We start from the raw sequence: 17,758 nt of genomic DNA, 5'->3' as shown, positions 1-17,758 counted from the left end.
TGCATCTTCCTGATACATGGAAGCATCAGTCTAATGGAGCCCCCTCTGATAGGCGGCCTGCACCCACAGGGGGGCTAGCTGCTGTGTGTGGCCATTTGTCGAGTGCGTGAGGCCGTAAAATGATACACCCATCAATGACACGCATGACCAGCCCTGTTACAGTACTCTCTAAGTGCTATGTGTAATGCAACAAAGTGCTAAGTGCTAAGCAACAAAGTGCTATGTGCTGTGCAACAAATCCCCCAGTACTGTAATTGAGCCGACCATCTGTGTTATTGGGCGGCACTTTGTTGGTGAGTATCAAAATAAAAAACATTCTCCTATAATAAGAGGAGTTATCCTTTAGGGGTTTTCCAGGATTAGTTTGACTTTCTTGCAAAAACAGCAACATCCCCCCCCCCTGTGGTATTACAGTTAAGATCCATTCATTTCAATGGAACTAAGCTGCAAAACCGCACACCCAAACTGAGGACAGGAGAAGAAAGTAGACATTTTTTTTATTCCTTATTATATAAACATGTCTAATCAGTTATTTGTAATGTAGGGAGAGGTATCAGCCAATGTGGTAATATTACAGCTCCCATGGAGGGCGGTCACCTAGATTCCCAGACTTCCCAGACCTATCTACTTAGTTATATGCCAATAAAGGAACAAGGGTTGGATAATTGCTTACTGGATCTGATACTAAGGTGCCTGGCACACCTGCAATATAAGGGTACGTGCACACTATGGGTTTTCCGTTGCAGATTCCGCAGCTTGCACCCGCTTGCGGACTTCGGCGGCCGCGCCGGTCTTCGCCCATGTCATAGACTTCATTCTATGCACACGCGGATTCCGCCATCCGTCCAAACAATGAACCTGTTTATTCTTTGGACGGACGGCGGAATCTACCCTTGCATAGAATGGAGTCTGTGGCACGGGCGGAGACACGTGTGGCCGCCAGAGTCTGCGAGCGGGTGTGAGCTGCGGATTCCGTAGTGTGCACGCACCCTTGGTCAGTAATGGGGGCAGTAATGTCTGCACCAACCTAGAGTTTTTAGCAAAGTTTCTGGGAATATTTAATGAATCTATCAAATCTATCTATCTATCTATCTATCTATCTATCTATCTATCTATCTAATTTTCTATCTATATATCTACATCCTTTTTATCTATCTATCTATCTATCTATCTATCTATCTATCTATCTATCATCTATCTATCTTCTATCTATCTATTATCTATCTATCTATCTATCTATCATCTATCTATCTATCTATCTATCTACTATCTATCTTCTATCTATCTATCTATCTATCATATATCTATCTATCTATCTATCTATCTATCTATCTATCTATCTATCTATCTTCTATCTATCTATCTATCTATCATATATCTATCTATCTATCTATCTATCTATCTAATTTTCTATCTATATATCTACATCCTTTTTATCTATCTATCTATCTATCTATCTATCTATCTATCTATCTATCTATCTATCTATCATCTATCTATCTTCTATCTATCTATTATCTATCTATCTATCTATCATCTATCTATCTATCTTCTGTCTATCTATCTATCTATCTATCTATCTATCTATCTAATTTCCTATCTATCTATCTATCTATCTATCTATCTATCTATCTATCTATTTATGCATCCATGTATTATCTATATAAAATCCATGTATATAGCTACATATTTTCCATCTCTGCGGCATGCTGTAAGCAACCTGTGGCTCAGATACTACAAGTCCCAGCATGCCCAGTCCCTGATGCACAGCAGCAATATGTCCAGCTAGCCTTTTCCCACACAGAATATTTCGCATAACAATGGATGCGCCTGTCTCATGAAGCACCGTATGAATGGGCTCCTTCCAGTCCAGCCTGCGCAATGCAGATGTCTAGTGTGACTGCCTGCTATTTCCAACACACATGGATGTATCTGAGTCATTTTAGGTTCCTGTGTTTCCCCCCTCCCCCTCCTGGATGACAGCAGAATTTCTCAGTAGCAGGCTGGATTCTCTTTCTCCTCTGAGCTGGGCTTCACCTAACATTGCTGTTCCTTCCCAGCACATTATAAGATGGATTTAGTGTTGCCAGGGGTCTGTCTTGCCAAGGTCATGAGGGGCTGCAGACTGCCCCCACCCATCTGCAGGCATCACACAGGCTGCTATGCCGCTTAATGACACATGACAATTTCTGCTGTGACATGAAGGGTATTGCTGAATGGAAGTCCCCTTGAATTTGCTTCCCGCAGCTTTGATGTAGCAACAGTAAGTGGAGGTCCAATAGTATAATGCATTACAGCAGCCACTCTCACAGTAACACACCCTGCAATTGGCTGCAGCTTTATTAGCCGGTGCTTGTAAATAGTATGCCATAGGAAAATGGATTAGTGGGTTTACAAGGCTCAGTATAAGAATGAAGCAGGAGCTGGGATTGCAACAGGATCCTTGTAGAATGGTGCACAGAGCCAGGAGGGTGCAGCATAAGGGGGGGGGGGGGGGGAGGGGTACCTGCTGAGATACCTCTCCATTCACCTTGTCTATATCACAGCTGCCATGACTGTTCTGTTCTCATTGGGACATGTGATGAGACAGGAGCATTGTGACTGGCGGTGACTGGTGCTGGGCTACAGGGGGGCTGACACAGCGACAGTGTCAATGTGGATGGGAGGGGGTTAAACACATTACACGTAACTCTGTTAGGATGACAGGTTGTATAGCGTGAGCTGGGAAGGACTGCAACATGGGAAATGGTGTATTCCTCACATAGGGATTCTCCAGGATGGAAGAGGGTGTGCACATGAGGAACTGCGGAGAGTGGGGGTCAGTCAGCTGAGACCTGCAGAACAAATAGAAGGGGATCTCCAAGCAATTGATGCTTATGGAATCCCTCTACTCCATCTCTCATTGACAGAATCTATTTAAATGTAATTCCAACATCAGCTTTACATAAAGGGGTATTCCCATCTCCGATAATATACAGTAGTTATACTTGTGGGACTTGTCAAGTTTAATATTTTTGCAACAGTATTCATTTAGCAAACATTTCTCCTTCTCCTGATATGCTGCTCTTTCCCTCCTATTGTTGACAGCTTCTTGTCTAGGCTACGGACCACCACTCTGCTCTAAAAGCAGGGGTCAGGCTGGTGGATATATAGAGCTAGTATACTTATTTATATGTAGGGAAAAAGATATGCTGCTCTTTTCCTCCCATTGTTGACGGCTCTTTGTGTAGGTTGCCGACCACCACTCTGCTCTAAAAGCAGTGGTCTTTATCTATAATGTAGATGTACAGCGATAATAAACATTCATCACTAATGGTGCGTTTACACGGAACGATTATCGTTCAAATTTTCGCAATGACGATCACATTCGAGCGATAATCTGCTCGTGTAACCACAGCGAACGATCAGGCGACGAACGAGAAATCGTTCATTGTGATCTTTCAACATATTCTCAAATCGTCGTTGATCGTTCGCTAAAAATTCGCAGATCGCTTTGTGTAAACAGTCTTTCACAGATTCACCCTATGTGTGAGATAGGCTTAATCGTAATAGCGATTTTTTTTTACGATTTATTTGTCTAAATGCTGATCGTTATAAAAACCAAATCGTTGTTTCAAAATCGTTTAACGATCGATTGGGCAAATTATTGCTTTGTGTAAACGGACCATTAGAATGCTCCTAGAAGGATTTCTCCTATTTATCATCTGTCTAAACACGTCACATGGGCTGGATCGTTAAGTCTGATGTGCAGTGTTTTGACAAGTGATGAATAGGAGAAATCCTGCCTTGGGCATTCCTAATAATGAGGAGGGTGGGGAGGAGAGACGGAGAGGCGGTGCAAGTCTAATGCACAGACACTTTGGGCCAATTTAACACAGGGCTGGAAGTTTGAAAGTTGTTTTTTAGGACAATAACTGCATCACCTGCCGAATGGACCCCAGGACAGATCTTGGATTAAAAGCAGCTATCCGACAGTAGAAGCGGTTTTGGGGAAGGGGGCAGATTGTGGGTACAGAGTCACTTTAAGACAACCTAAAGATGTAGCCACTATTGTTACCATAGTGTAATATGCTATTGGAGTTGTGCATCACAAGAACGGAGGCATCTTCCTTTTGTCAAACCCCCTGTATCTGTAGGTACAGTACTCTGTGTCTATGAGCGGAGCATGGCACATTATTATTATTATTATTATTATTATTATTATTATTATTATTATTATTATTATTACTGAGCAGTGATGCATCACTGCTCACATACACTTCTCTGTATTGTACACCAATGGTGATAAAATGCTGGAGAGCCTCGGGTTACAAGACACTTCTCTATGATAGTAGACTGCATTATGGGGGAGATTTATCAAACATGGTGTAAAGTGAAACTGGCTCAGTTGCCCCTAGCAACCAATCAGATTCCACCTTTCATTTTCCAAAGAGTCTGTGAGGAATGAAAGGTGGAATCTGATTGGTTGCTAGGGGCAACTGAGCCAGTTTCACTTTATAGCATGTTTGATAAATCTCCCCCTATATGTTTAAAGGGGTTATCTTCTCCTTCAGATTGCAGAAATGTACAGCAGCAAGTGCTGATGGGAACTGTAGTCCAGTGCACTTTGAGAAAAGAAGTCCCTGCTTGCCATGGGCTGGACACAATGTGAATTAGTATGGTATCATATATTATAGGCTTAGAGGTCGGGGCATCAAAATGAACTGGAACTAACTGTACCTATGCTCTATCCACAGGGGGCGCTGTATCCTGATGCAAGACTCTACATATTTGTATCTATAAACAGTATAGTTACAGCATCACAGCTCACATAAATATGGACAGGTATGATGCAGTGTCTTGCAGTAGGTAGCCATGTTTTCATATCCTACAACTCATTTACTTTTCCCAATCACAACCATCCTGCGACCCTTAAAGGGAATGTTTCTGACTCCTGACCCGCCGTTTGAAGAACTGGTTCATGGCCACATTCAATTACATAGTAACTTTGCTGTTATCATTATACACAAGGGGCACATGGGTTATTGGCGAAATAACTCAAAACGTGATAAACGCCGGCAGCATGAGGCCAACTCGCTGTCAGCACAATTCTAGATTATAGGACGGTTTTATTACCATACTATATTATAAACAATATTGTATTCACTTATAGAAGAGAGTGGAGAATCCAGCGTCTGGGACGTCAGCCAGAAATGTATATAATAACGTTCTACAAGCAGCATGGTCGGTGGTAGTAATAGACAAGAGCAGCTTCCATGGGAGAAATATTTCATGGTGACATAATCCAACATTTGCCCCCACTGACCTTACCCCCAAGGGCAGGGGCGGATTAACTTTACCATAGGCCCCGGGCTGTTCACCAAGCCTGGGCCCCCCCACCCCCCTTTAACCACTTAAGGACAGAGCCAATTTCGATTTTTGTGTTTTCGGTTTTTCCTCCTTGTCCTTAAAAGGCCATAGCACTTGCATTTTTCCACCTAGAGACCCACATGAGCCCTTATTTTTTGCGTCACTAATTGTACTTTACAATGACAGGCTGAATTTTTGCATAAGGTATACTGCAAAACCAGAAAAAAATTCAAGGTGTGGTGAAATTGAAAAAAAAAACGCATTTTGTTTATTTGGGGGAAATGTGTTTTTACGCCATTCGCCCTGGGGTAAAATTGACTTGTTATATATGTTCCTCAAGTCGTTATGATTAAAACGATATGTAACATGTATAACTTATATTGTATCTGATGGCCTGTAAAAAATTTAAACCATTGTCAACAAATATAAGTCACTTAAAATGGCTCCATTCCCATACTTATAACGCTTTTATCCTTTGGTCTATGGGGCTGTGTGAGGTGTCATTTTTTGCGCCATGATATGTTCTTTCTATCGGTACCTTGATTGCGCATATACAACTTTTTGATCGCTTTTTATTACAATTTTTCTGGATTTAATGCAACCAAAAATGCGCAATTTTGCACTTTGGGATTTTTTTTGCGCTGACGCCGTTTACCGTGCGAGATCAGGAATGTGATTAATAGTTTGGGCGATTACGCACGTGGCGATAGCAAACATGTTTATTTATTTATTTATTTACTTTTATTTATAACCTGGGAAAAGGGGGGTGATTTAGACTTTTATTAGGGGAGGGGGCTTTTTACTAATAATGACACTTTTTTTTTTACTTTTACACTTATACTAGAAGCCCCCCTGGGGGACTTCTAGTATAAGTGCTTTGATCTCTCATTGAGATCTCTGCAGCATAGATATGCTGCAGAGATCCATGAGATCGGCACTCGTTTGCTTTCGGCTGCTGCAGCCAGAAACAAACGAGTGCCGAGCCGGGGACGGCGCAATTTTGGAGCGGTCCCCGGCCGGCTTCAGTTACGGAGATCGCTCCTCCGGGATAACATCCCGGAGGAGCGATCTCCCCACTAGACACCAGGGATGACGCTGCTTCCGGTAATCGGATGCAGCTGTTATGTTTGACAGCTGCATCTGATTACTGTATTAGCGGGCACGGCGATCGGACCGTGCCCGCTAATACCAGCGGTCCCGGGCTACAAGTGGCACCCGGGACCGCCGCGGTTCAGAGCGGGGTCGCCGCGCGGCCCCGCTCTAAACTCCCTTACCGGCATCAGGGCGTAAATTTACGCCCGATGTCGTTAAGGGGTTAACTATGGCAGCACTAGCCTGGCGTTCATAGTACAGGACAGATAATGTCATAATGTCCTGATTTGTGAAAAATTGCCATAAAAAACTGTGATTTTTTGCAAATCATGGCGGAAGTGTAGCCAGGAGACAGTACATAACTGAAAGTATAACTCTTTTTGGGTGGTCATGGGCCCCCCAGGAGCTCAGGGCCCCGGGCTGCCGCCCGAAACTCCCCTGTTGTAATCCACTACTGCCCAAGGGTGATTTGTTGCTTTGACTTGATCACTGGGTAGAGTTTGCAGAAATATAGAACCTTATGGGGTTAAGTGATGGCAGGTTTACATCGGTGACGCCAGTTGTTGACAGATGCGGTGTGCAGCAGTTTCCGGAACTGTGATATTTGCCGTAGAAATGCTGAATTCTGAGTTTTCATGGTGACCTAGGGTGGTCGCCACTGGCAGAGAGCTGCGATGTGACATTTCCGCTGCTTTCATAATTACTGATATTTTTAGCAAAAAGATGTCAGAATCTGCCTGGTGCTGTATACATTCTGAATTCTAAATCAGCGAAGGTGCGAAATATGGCTGAAAGCGTATTCTGGCTCATATATGAAGTCACATGACTCACGGTGCAGTCTGCATTATTGGTCTATTTTGTATATAAAAGGTCTGTTCACACCAGGCATCCTTTTCATTCTGATTTCACGTAATGGTAATCATTATTTGTTTTTTATTTTCTAGGTTTAAATCAGTAATATACATGCGGCCAAACTGTATCTATAACATTGTGCTGATACTTGGCCTTTTCTCTGCTCATAAAAAGAGACCAAACACAGGAAGTCCCAGTCCTTTGCAGCTCATTCAAGGAAAGACACCTGATCATTATGCAGGTTGTATATCAGCTGAGGGCAATTAACTTAGGATAATTATATTGTTAACCAAGGCTAATTATATTATCAGTTATCAAGCTTACCAGGAGACAATGCTTTTTTGTTATGCAACAATTCAGTGAGTATACTGTAATTAGGAGAGCTGACCATACAATGCAAGGATCCCCCCCCCCCAAGATTCTCTGCTACTGAATGAGGACGTGCAGCAGCTGTACACATGCACACATGTGCATGCTCAGGAATGGCTGTCAATCCATACCAAGCCATGTGTGTGTGTTTGATCTCTTTTTTTTTTTTAACAAAGAAAAGACCAAATATTGGCATGGAGGGAGCATGGACCATAGTTTGGCCATATGTATCACACTGATTTAAACATAGAAAACATAATAAAAAAAAAACTAAGCAGGTACCGTAGATTGCAAAACTGCTTGTGATTACAACCCTGTTAATTTCTTTAACCTCTTCAGGGCCATGCAAATTTTCGTCTTTGAGCTTTCGTTTTTTCCTCCTTTAAAAGGTCGTAGCACTTCCTTTTTTCACCTACAGACACACACGAACCCTTATTTTTTGCACCAATAATTGTACTTTGCAATGACAGACTTCATTTTTCCATAAAATATGCTGCAAAACCGGGGAAAAAATATTTGCACAGTGAAATTGAAAATAAAACACATTTATTTTTATTTTGGGAGGTTTCGTGTTTACACCGTTTGTCCTATGGTAAAACTGACTTGTTATCTATGTTCCGCAAGTCAGTACAATTACAATGATATGTAACTTGTGTAACTTTTACAGTATTTTATTTGATGGTTTTTGAAAACATTAAAACCTTTTTAAAAATCTAAATGCTCCTTAAAATTGCTCTATGACCATGCTTATAGCGCTTTTATCCTTTGGTCTATGCGGCTAGTTGAGGTGTCATTTTTTGCACCATGATGTGTCATTTCTATCGGTACCTTGATTGCGTATATGCGACTTTTTGATCGCTTTTAATTACAATTTTTCTGGATTTGATGCGACCAAAAATGTGCGATTTTGCACTTTGGCCGATTTTTGCGCTTATGCAATTTACCGTGCGAGATCAGGAATGTGATTATTTAATAGTTTGGGCAATTACGCACGCGGTGATACCAAATATGTTTATTTATTTTTTTATTTATTTTTATTTATAAAATGGGAAAAGGGGGTTATTTAACCCTTAGGGGACACAGCCAGTTTTCATTTTTGCGTTTTCGTTTTTCCCTCCTTGTGTATATAAGGCCATAGCGCCTGCATTTTTCCACCTACAGACCCAAATGAGTCCTTATTTTTTGCGCAACTAATTGTACTTTGCTATGGCAGATGTAATTTTTGCCTAAAATGTGCCGGGAAACCAGAAAAAAAATTATATGTGTGGTGACATTGAAAAAAAAATTTTTTTTTTTTTTTATTTGGGGGGGGGGGGGGGGTTTTTTTTACTCCGTTCGCCCTGGGGTAAAAATGACTTGTTAAATATGTTCCTTAAGTTGTTACGATTACAACGATATGTAACGTGTATTACTTTTATTTGATTTGATGGCTTGTAAAAAGTTAAAACCTTTTAAAGAAAATATATGTTCCTTAAAATCGCTCCATTCCCAGGCTTATAGCGCTTTTATCCTTTGGTCTATGGGTCTGTGTGAGGTGTAATTTTTTGCGCCATGATGTGATCTTCCTATCGGTACCTTGATTGCGCATATACGACTTTTTGATCGCTTTTTATTACAATTATTCTGGATTTGATGCGACCAAAAATGCGCAATTTTGCACTTTGGGATTTTTTTGCGCTGACGCCGTTTACCGTGTGAGATCAGGAATGTGATTAATTAACAGTTCGGGCGATTACGCACGCGGCAATAGCAAACATGTTTGTTTATTTATTTATTTATTTTTATTTATAAAATGGGGAAAGGGGGGTGATTCAGACTTTTATTAGGGGAGGGGATTTTGTGTTATTAAAAATACATTTTTCTTTTACTTTACACATATACTAGAAGCCCCACTGGGGTTAGGGTTATTCCCCCTGGGGTTAGGGTTATTCCCCCTGGGGGACTTCTAGTATATGCACTCTGATCTCTCATAAACATCCATGCAGTACAGTTATACTGCATGAATCCATGAGATTGGTGTTCTATTGCTTTTGGCTGCTGCAGCCAAAAGCAATAGAATGCCGAGCCGGGAACAGCGCCATTATGGTGCAGACCCCGGCCCGGGATGGATGCGGGGATCGCCCCCCTGCAATCGCGCCGCGGGGGGGGCGATCCCCCCATTAGACCACCAGGCATGGATATGAGCAAGTATTTAGAGGCAGCTGTCAACTTTGACAGCTGCTTCTAAGTACTTAATTAGCGGGCACGGCGATCGGACCGTGCCCGCTAATAGCCGCGATCCCGGGCTACATGCAGCACCCAGGATCGCGGCGACCCCCCTCTGAACTCCCATAGCGGCACGAGGACGTTCAGTAACAGCTGGTGCAGCTATGGGTTAAACTTTTATTATGGAGGGTTTTTTTTTACTAATGAATTTTTTTGGGGGGACTTGGGGGACTTCTATATACACAGCATTGATTTCCCATTTACATCAATGCTTCCTAATTAATACAGCATAGATCTATTAGATCGGTGCTCTATTGGTATGGTCTGCTGCAGACCAGATCAATGGAATAACGAGCCGGGATCAGCGTCATTCCAATGCTAAGGCTTGGCTGGGTAAGTTAAACGTATCGCCCTGTTGGGCGATCTGTCCAACAGGGATGGGGGAGAAATAGCAATTTAGAGGCAGCTGTTAGCCATGACAGCTGCATCTAAATGGCTCATTAGTGGACACAGTGCTATTAATAGCACCCAGGATCACGGCGGTTCAGAGCGGGGTCGCCACGCGGCCCTGCTCTGAACTCCCCTACCCGACTGAGGACATACAGTTATGTCCTTGGTCATGAAGGAGTTAAAAAAAAGCAGATTGAAAGGTTCACAAGTGAATAATTTAGTATTAGGATATAGTGTTCTATGTGGATGAAGCATTACAGTTATTTCCAGTTATCTTATCTTAGCATATGTAGTCAGGGCCGATTCAGAGACGGCCGGCATCGCCCTCCACCCCCCCCAGCCAGCCGCTCACCTGTCCCACGCCGCAGCCGGCCCGCGCTCTCTGCTGTCTCCACATCCCGTCAGGTCCCGCGACGTCACCCTGCAGCTGTCATGGACCTCCAGGCTGTGGTGAGTGAGTGGGGCGATCGGGTCGAGCGGGGCAGCCGGGGGGGGGGTTGTTGCAGCCCCACGCGACCCGATCACCCCAGCGCGTCCCCCACCGACCCTGGGCATGACAGCTGCAGGGTGATGTCGCGGCCCCAAGGTCCATGACAGCTGCAGGGTGACGTTGCGGGACCTGACAGGATATGGAGACAGCGGAGAGCGCGGGCGACGGGACAGGTGAGCGACCGCTGTCATTTTTGTTAAGTGATACTTAACTAAAATGACAGCAGGGGGGACATAATGCCGCCCCGTGACGGACAGCAAAATCTGCCGTCTGAGGCAGAAGGCTCATTCCGCCTCATGGCAGAAGCGGGCCTGTATGTAGTGTCCCACTACTTGTATTTCTTTTCATCTTACACCTTGGTAAAAGTGTCTCACTCTAGTGTCACAGGTTAGGACAGGAGGCAGCTGTACCTTACTCCAACCACTAGATGTCCCACTTACACAGCACAGCTGCAGATAACATTAGGTTCAGCAACACATACACTTCCTCTCTTTAGTCTGTACTTCCTTGAGGTATTTAGTCTGGTTTCAGAGAGAGAAGAAAGCAGGCCTGGTTTTTTTTTAGCTAGTTACCCAACCACTGTGGGTTGCTGGACAAGACGCCTAGGGAAACCAGAGACAAGGGAGTCTTCACCCCTTGCCTACGCCATGGATTTTACTGCTAAAACAGGACAGTTGACCACCTTAGAGAAAGGGACGGGCAACTCAAGACCTGCAGTGCCACAGTGCCAGTAAGCCGCTGTCTACTGACAAGAAGCTCAGCTTTGTAGGAAGAATTCTACAAGTCGGCACCATCCAGATCCGGGACCTGGTACTTCTATTACCCCAGTAGAACGGGGTAAATCGGGGTAAAAAAAAAACAGAAGTTATATGGCACATTACTGGTGGTACCACATACAGGTGGTGCTAAATACTGTACTGGTCCGTATTCATACTAGGCATCCTTTTAATCCTAATTGAACCCAATATTAATAATTTTATATGTTCATTTCTAGGGTTAAAAACCACTTCCAATCTACAATGTACATTTTGCAACTTTGTGGAGGGTGGGAAAAGTAGGAGGTCGTAGAGGGGTCCGACCTGTGTGCCCCCCGCCAATCTCCTTTTCAGGCCCTGCTGGCTCTGTTATGAACAGATCCACTGGTCTGGCACACAACCCGCGGCTCTATTGATTCCTATGGAGCCAATGGAAAGAGCTGAGTATGACGCTCTTTCGACGTACTTGGCTCTTTCAGTTGCTTCATAGGAATGAATAGAGCCATGAGTCGCGTGCCAGACCAGTGGCTCTATTCATAACAGAGCCAGCGGGGCCCGATAAGGAGATTGGTGGGGGGTTCAGAGGTCAGACCCCCCACGACCTCCTACTTTTCCTCTATCCTGTGGGAAAAGTAATTTTTCTTGCACAGCCTCTTTAAGGGACTGTCATATTAATAAAAATAAATCTGCATCCATCCTCTGCGGGTCACCCAAGAGCTCAGGATTACTACAACTGCATTAAGACTTTTCTCTAGGGAAACAAATGGTGCATTTTTTGTAATGGTCCTACTCTGTGTCCCCAAAAATAAGACATCCCCTAAAAATAAGAGGTAGTAGAGGTTTTGCTGATTTGCTAAGTATAAGGCCTCCCCTCAAAGTAAGACATAGCAAAGTTTTTGTTTGGAAGCATGCTTGCCAAACAGAACACCAGGGCATGCAGCTGTGATTCTTTTTAGCTCGCCCCCACTGTCCCCTACCTTCACCGTCTGTTGCAGAGCAGCTGCATGCAGGACATGAAGACCCCAATGTTCCCTTCTGTGGCCATCACTTGTAAATGTGCAGACAAGGCATCAAGAGGCCTGTTGCCTGTTGCCATCCCCGTTGTCCCCTACCTCCAGATGTATAGCTGCACACAGCCAGAGTGTTCTCTGGTGAACTCTCCCTGGTGGCTGGAAGCTGCCATACCGTATGATGTCCCTGATGTGCTGTACGAGTGTGCTGTGGTGAGCTCCCCCTGGTGGTCAGAAGCCGCCATACCGAATGATGTCCCTGCTGTGCTGTACAAATGTGCTGTCGTGAGCTCTCCCTGGTGGCCGGAAGCCGCCATGCCATGCTCTGCATGTGACGTGAATTCTTCTTCATGAAAAAATAAGACATCTCCTGACAAATAAGCTTAGTGCATCTTTGGGAGCAAAAATTAATATAAGACCCCGTCTTATTTTGGGGGGAAACACAGTCATTTCCCTCATAATGTAAGTATGTTTCCAGTCCACTAGAAGTGCAGAGGGAATCTCTATTCTGCATTATGGAGGATGACCCCAAGCTGGGGATTCCCCTCTGTGATGTCCATATAATCTTACAGCAGGGATGAGGAACCTTCAGCCCTCCAGCTGTTGCAAAACTACAATTCCCATCATGCCTGGACAACCAAAGCTTTAGCTTTGAGGGGAATTGTAGTTTTGAAATAACTAGATAGCTGCAGGTTCCACATCCCTGCCTTACAGGGTTTTAAAGTGATCTATCTGCATGAAATCTGAGTACTACAGCTGTAAAACAAATACTTACCATCTACTAGAATACATAGAGGGAGATTTAACAAACATGGTGTAAAGTGAAACTGGCTCAGTTGTCCCTAGCAACCAATCAGATTTCACCCTTCATTCCTCACAGACTGTTTGAAAAATTTAAGGTGGAATCTGATTGGTTGCTAGGGGCAACTGAGCCAGTTTAACTTTCCACCATGTTTGATAAATCTCCCCCATACAGTATAATAAGCAGGCAGCTTCACAATACAAACCTTTCAGGGCAGATTTGTTTTGCAGAGCTACAGAAAAGACTTTACAATCTCAGCAGACAAATCCCTGTGACAACATCTCTCGATAATTTCGCATTCTTTTCTTGTGCCTTTAGAAATCAAGTGTGAAACTGGTCTAGGCTGCAATCTGCTATGTAGGCCAATTTAGTCTCTGGACTCTTTCCCAGATCCCATGTATCCAGATGTCTCTAGTCACACTCACCAGAAAATCACTGTTGCTGCACGGAAACGCTGGCAGATGTGAAGCTTATAGACGCAGCTTATTCTTCGGAAAATTCGCAATTATTCAGTTACATGAAGAATGAGCAATTACCAAAGTGATTTCTACACAATCTATAAATATGGAGCAGGCTCCTTTCTTCTAGACTGTTTGCAATGTCTCATTTACAAAAAAACATTGGCCATCATCATCCTCACGTCCGCCTTATCTGCGTCTCTTTACGCCGCAGCCTCCCATGCAGATGGCGGTGGCTGCTGGCCAGGCTGTTGCGGGCTCTTATTATTGCCTGAGCTGAATGTCAAAGGTGAGCAAAGTGATTAAGTGCTTCTCTTGTGCTCTTATCACACTTATCTTTGACACAAGTGGATTAGTTGCCATTTTGCTAATGAAGTCAGACAGGAAGTCTCGCTTCTACGTGCAGGCGACAGTTGTGCTGGCTATTAATGCCATGTGGGTCACACTGCTGCCGGGTCTTTGGATTGGCAGCACATACACTGTGTTGGTTGAGCACCGCTCCCTGGACTCGGCTGGACAGTCACTTTCAGGGACAGAACTAAAAAAGGCTCGGCCCCATAGCAAACTTTTTATTGGGCCCCCCTTCCCGACTGAGCACTAAAGTGTAGTCAGGAGTGCTTGCAGTTAAAGGGACATTTGCAGAACTCAGAACTCATCCAGCGGGTGCTGCAAATAAACACAGCTTAGGGGGCCCAGTGTATTGCAGGAGGGGGCCATCAGGCTGCTACAGTAATAGTTCCGCCCCTGGTCACTGGGGCTCTTAGGGGTCTTCATTTTGAATTTTTAATGGAATAAGTGCAATTAGGGCAATAATGTTTGTAGCTTAGATGAACTACACTCCTGAGATCTCCAGACTGTATTACATACATATTTAGTATTTTGTTTGTTGTGATTTAAAGGGGTACTCTGGCACTTTTTTTATTTATTTATTTATTTATTTATTTATTTAGATCAACTGATGTCAGAAAGTTATATACATTTGTAATTTACTTCTATTTAAAAAATCTCCTGTCTTTCAGTACTTACCAGCTGTTGTATGTCCTGCAGGAAGTGGTGTATTATTTCTAGTTTGACACAGTGCTCTCTGCTGCTACCTCTGTCCAGAACAATAGCAAATTACCATAAAACCTCGTCTGCTCTGGACAGTTTCTGAGATGAACAGAGGTGACAGCAGAGAACACCGTGTCAGACTGGAAAGAATACACCACTTCCTGCAGGACATACAGCAGCTGATAAAGTACTGGCATATTTGATGTTTATAAATAAAATTATTATATAATATTTAAAATTATTATATAATATTTTTAAATAGAAGTTAATTACAAATCTGTATAACTTTCTGGCACTGGGTGATTTGAAATAATAATAATAATAATAATTATTATTATTTATTTATTTGTATAGCGCTGACAGATTCCGCATTCCAAATTGTATTTTTCTACTGAATATCCCTACTGTACAATTGTATCTAAGGGTTTCCATACACTTGAAAAATTTTGTTGTCCATCAGTATGAGTCCCCTTACACACCCGCCAATTCTATTTGCATTTGTGGACCTGGAAATGCGGACAGAATGCAGGTCTATTAATTTCCATTGCCCTATACACACATGTGTATGTGTGACGGACCTGTGTTGGTGCCGTAACACATGCCACAGCACGGATCCCCTCTCTTGAATGAAAGTGTCCATGCCAATGTAAACAGGTTTCAGACAGTTGCGAGTGCACGTCCATAGTCTGTAGCTGTGGGTCTGCGGCTACAGGCAGGACTATGTATGTGTGAATCAGGCCAAAGGTGTATGGGGCTCTCCTGACCGCCCACCGACAGATGATGTTGGACGTAGAGGAACGAAATGCTTGATATTCAACATGCCCGATCTTCTCGCTCTCAGGCAGATAAGCTGCTGCAATAGGGGGGATTGTGAGGGATATCTCTGTTGGCTGAATTAACTTTTGGCTGACAGCTGAACTTAAAGGGGTTATCCAGCACTACAATAACATGGCCACTTTTCCCCCTACTGTTGTCTCCAGTTCAGGGGCAGTTTGCAATTAAGCTCCATTTACTTCAATTGAAATGAGTTTCAAAACCCCACCCAATCTGGAGACAACAGTAGGGGGAAAGTGGCTATGTTTTTGTAGCGCTGGAAAACCCCTTTAACTGAACTATGTGGCTTGGTTAAGGCTGGGACATTTGTATAGGCACTATGACTAATATGAATAATATTTTGACTGCTATTATATTTTCAGGAGCTATCTCTTTTATAATTGAATAGTCACCATGTAGTGCATACAGGGCCTTAAAGCAAAATATATCCCTTGCTGTTACTGATTCAGGCCATCATATACCCACTATTTTGGGGCAGGAAAGCCGAGAACTTGTTGAACCCTACATTATACTGTATATTTTTTTCTAGGTAACATGTGACCAAGGCTTATTTCTTTTATACATAAATAGTAACACTTGCACTCTCAATATACTTTACTGTATACTGTTTTGCAGTGTTTAGCAGCATGGCATGAAAAATGGCAACACATGCAAAAAAAACATACAATACCCAAATACATTTATAGACGCTTAGCTAGAAATTCCTCAACCATACAACAACTCAAGGCTGGGATACGGGCACCAGTGTAACAGACCAGAGTATACCCCCAGTCCAGACTATATCTGTCAGGAACCGGACAGCAGGACAATACAAGACAGTGACCCCTAAGCTCAGCCCCGCCCACTGTCCTCTACCTACTTGCCACAATCCGCCCCAAGATGGCGCCAAGCAACTGGGCGACAGTCCCTGCACTGGCTAGGTGGGACACAAAGACAAGACAGACAGACAAAACACAATGAAGAATAGTCGACAGTCCGGGTCACAACAATCGGGCAGCACAGTAAGAAATCACAATCCAACAAGCAAGGTCAATAAACAGGCAATATGGTCAGGGGCAGGCGGCTAGCAAGGATGGTCAGAACACAAGGCAAGAAGGGTCAGAGAAAAGACAGATAATAGCAGAACCACAAGCAGACAGAGACAAGCTCACTATCCGGCAGTGAGAGGCAGGCTGGCACACACTATATAGGAGACCAGAGGTCCAGTGCAGGAGCTGATTGGACCAGACCCCTAATCTCCTCAGAACACCTGGGGCAAGAGCAACCTGACTGGCTGGGAGAACAGTCTGTCAGACTAGCTAACCAGTATCAGAGTTAACTCCGGAGTGGCCAGGAGTATCTCAGGCAAAGCGGGCGTGGCTGAACAAACACAGAAGGAAATAGAGCAGTGTTCAGACAAGGCTTAGGACACGCAAAACATACAAAACACTGAATATCAGCGCCATCTCAGGCGCGCAGCACGAGCCAAGGGGCGCACAGAGTTCGGCACAGGCATATTCATGACAAAGTTAAAGTATCTTAGGCTTGATTATACCCCAGGGTATATTTTGGCCTAGGCTAGATTATAACCCAGGGTATATTTTGGCCTAGGCTAGATTATACCCCGGGGTATATTTTGGCCTAGGCCCATTCATACCCCCTCAGGCCATATTATACCCCCATGAAATCTGCAGCAGTAAGTGATAGACAGAAGAACTACTTAATTTTTCAAAATTTTAGTGGGGATTCAGCTTTGTCTGCTAAGGTAAGTGAGAAGCTATAAAGTTTAAAAGTCTAAACATTCGAGGCTTTTTTATACTATGGGGTATACTCTGGCCTAGGCTATATTTTACCTCAGGGTATACTCTGGCATAGGCTATTTTATACCCCAGGCTATCCCAAGCTATCGCCAGGCTGGCCCAAGCTATCCTATACCTGGGGTATTTTCTGGCCTCAAGAGGTATAGTTTGACCTAGGCTATTTTTTACCCCGGGGTATACTATGGCCTAGGCTATATTTTACCTAAGGGTATACTCAGGCCTAGGCTATTTTATACCCCGGGG

The sequence above is a fragment of the Dendropsophus ebraccatus genome, chromosome 3 (assembly GCF_027789765.1).
Source record: "Dendropsophus ebraccatus isolate aDenEbr1 chromosome 3, aDenEbr1.pat, whole genome shotgun sequence".
NCBI classification, from domain to species: domain Eukaryota; kingdom Metazoa; phylum Chordata; class Amphibia; order Anura; family Hylidae; genus Dendropsophus; species Dendropsophus ebraccatus.
Note: the sequence above shows the minus strand (reverse complement) of the source record.